The sequence below is a fragment of the Myotis brandtii genome, unplaced genomic scaffold (assembly GCF_000412655.1).
Source record: "Myotis brandtii unplaced genomic scaffold, ASM41265v1 scaffold3734, whole genome shotgun sequence".
Taxonomy (NCBI): Eukaryota; Metazoa; Chordata; class Mammalia; order Chiroptera; family Vespertilionidae; genus Myotis; species Myotis brandtii.
In genome coordinates this window covers 40,208-43,532 of record NW_005364349.1, presented here as the reverse complement: position 1 = coordinate 43,532, position 3,325 = coordinate 40,208, and positions in this window count along the sequence as shown.

The following is a 3,325-nucleotide window of genomic DNA, read 5'->3' as shown; positions in this document are numbered from 1 at the left end:
GGAGCCGCCTCCCCCAGCGCGGAGCGTAGGTCCCCGCTGCCCCTCCTCCGGCACCTGCTGCGTCGAGTCCTGGTCGGGACCCTGCTCACGAGTGCAGCCGTGTCTCGGGGTTTTAATGTGCGTTTCCCCGACCACGTGGCGTGGGACATCTTCTCATAGGATCACTTTTCACCTGTGTATCTTCTCGGTGTGGTGTCTGCTAAGGTGTTTGGTCCATTTTTTTTTTTTTTAAATTGGGGCGTTTGTTTTCTCGTTGATTTCTAAGAGTTCGTTCCGTGTTTTGGGGAACAGTCCTTTATCGGATGTGTCTCTGGCAAATATTTTCTTTCAGCCGTGGCTTCTCTTCTAACACTTCAAAGAGCAGGCGTGTAAGTTTCCACGGAGTCTCACTTACCAACGATTACCTTCGCGGATCACATCTGGTGTTGTGTCTAAAGAGGCATTGCCATATGCAATTCTTTCAACAACAAAGATTTATTGCAAAATGAAAATAAAAACAATAAGAGGCATCGCCGTACGAGCTCACGAGGCTCCCTCCTACGCTGTCTCCTGGGAGTTGACAGTTTTGCATCTTACGTTCCGGCCCGTGATCCGTTTGGAATGAACGTTTGTGAAGGGTGAAGGCCTGTGTCTGGACTCGCGGTTTGGCGCGTGGCTGCCCTTTCGCACCGTCTGTCGAGGAGCCCGGCGTTGCTGGTGCTGCCGCCTTTGCTGCCTTGTCACAGACCAGCTGCCTCTGCCTACGGGGCGATCTCTGGGCTCTCGCTTCCGCCCCCTGGTCTGGTGTCCCTGCTTGGCCAGCGCCTCGCTGCGTCGCTCACTGCGGCTTCACAGTGAGTCCTGAAGCCGGAAGCGTCGGCCTCCAGCTGTTCTTGTCCAGCAGCCTGTTGGCTGTGCTGCGTCTCTTGCTTCTCCCTATGAACTTCAGACGCGGCGTGCGGGTCCCCATCCGATGACGGTCTGGGATCCTTATCAAGGTGGCTTTGAGCCTAAGATCAACCTGGGGGGAACTGACCCCTAGACAATGTGAAGTCTCCCTCCCATGGTACATTTCTTCTCACAGATCTTGTATGTATTTTGTTAGAATTATATCTAAACTAGAGGCCAGGTGCATGAAATTCATGCACTGGGTGGGGGATCCCCTCAGCCCGGCCTGCACCCTCTCGCAGTCCGGGAGCCCTCAGGGGGATGTCCGATGGCCGCAGAGATGGGAGAGTGTCCTGCCACTGTCGCTGCACTGGCCAGCTGTGAGCCCAGGCTCAGGGCTTTTGGCTGAGTGACGCTCCCCCTGTGGGAGCTCGCTGACCACCAGGGTGCAGTTCCTGTGTTGAACGTCTGCCCCCTGGTGGTCAGTGCGTGCCATAGCGACCGGTCATTCTGCAGTTTGGTCGATTTGCATATTAGCCTTTTATTATATAGGATATTTTTTAGCAGGTGCTAATATAGAGGCTGTCCCCCTCAAAATGTACACACACTTTAATAGCTGATAGCTGTAGATTCAATTACATTTTGAAAATGAAATGTATTTTAATAAATACTGCCTTTATATAGTGTATACATTTTTGGGGGACACTTTGTATATGTTACTGTAGTTTTTTTTAAAAATGCCGAATTCCACTTGTTAATGGCTGGTATATAGGTGAAAATGAAATGTATTTTAATAAATACTGCCTTTATAGAGTGTATACATTTTTGGGGGACACTCTGTATATGTTACTGTAGTTTTTTTAAAAAATGCCGAATTCCACTTGTTTATGGCTGGTATATAGAAAAGAAATGGATTTTTGTCAATATTAACCTTGTGTGCTATAACCTTGCTATCATCACTATTAGTTCCAGGTGTTTTTTGTCCATTCTTTGGATTTTCCACATAAATGATTATGTCGCCTGTGGACTGGGGCGTTTTATGTCTTCCCTCCCAATATCTTTTATTTCCTTTTCTTGCCGTATTGCATTGGCTCAGACTCCCAGTATGATGCTGAAAGGAGTGGTGAGGGGCCTCCTTGCCTCACACCCGATCTTAGTGGGAAACATTGTTTCTCACCACTGATATGACACTAGCCATGGGGGTTTGTAGATCATCTTTTAAAAAAATATATGTTTTTATTGATTTCAGAGAGGAAGGAAGAGGGAGAGAGAAATAGAAACATCAATAATAAGAGAGAATCATGGACCAACTGCCTCCTGCACGCCTCCTTCTGGGGATGGAGCCTGCAACCCGGACATGAGGCCTGGCCAGGAATTGAACCGTGAGCTCCTGGTTCACAGGTGTGGACATTCAACCACTGAGCCACAGCAGCGGGCGGTTCTGTAGGTCGTGTTAATCACGTAGCTGTGATGATGTGTCTGTCGCCTGGTTAAGGGGTGTCCCACCGCTGATGTCCCCGCAAGACCTGCATCCCCCTTGAGGCTGTTCCGTTGTTCGGGGCCTCGGGTCTCTCTCTGGATGGTGGGCTGGTCCCTCTCCCCGATGCCCTCCCCCCCCAGAGACGCACAGACAGGGTGGGTCCCGCTCACTGGGCGTCGGGACCCTGGCGCCCGGAGAGGTGGCCCTCACAGCTCGGCCTCCGCAGCTCTGGCTCTGGCAGGAGGTAACGACACCCAGGCAAAACCCACTTCTCTTTTTAAAGCAAAGGCAGTGACTTCTGACCACGGGGCTCCCCTGCCTTTGGGATAATTCATTGCTCACGGCCAAGAGAGAGAGCGGGGGGGGGCGGGGGGGGGTGCCGTGCTGCTCATCCATGACTCCTGGCCTAGAGCTGCTCCCAGCTGGATAGGGACTGTGCACTCCTGGGCCGAATTACGTCCATGGCTAAGGCGCGTCCGGCATCGGAGGCAGCCTCGATGGCCACGCAGGCCCCAGAAGCCAAGGTTGGCGGATCCCTCACAGGTGAGCGGCTCTGTGAGGTGAGGCTCAGGGCTGCAGCGTGCCTCAGAGTCGGGGGATTCATCGCAGTTATAAGAACTGAGCTTGAGCCCGGCCAGACTGGCTCCATGGCTGAGTGTGACCTATGAACCAGGAGGTCACAGTTCGATTCCCAGTCAGGGCACATGCCCGGGTTGTGGGCTCCATCCCCAGTGGGGGGCGTGTAGGAGGCAGCGATCCATGACTCTCTCTCATTGACATTTCTCTCTCTCTCTCTCTCTCTCCCTCCCCCTCTCCCTCTCCCTTTCTCTCTGAAATCAATAAAAAATATTTTTAAAAAAGAACTGAGCTTGAGATCAGGGAAACAGCTTGTGTTTCTGTCGGAGAGAGGAGCCCGCGTTCGGGGGCCGGCACGGCAGCTGTCAGGCCGAATCCCACCCCAGGGCCAGCTGCCCGGGC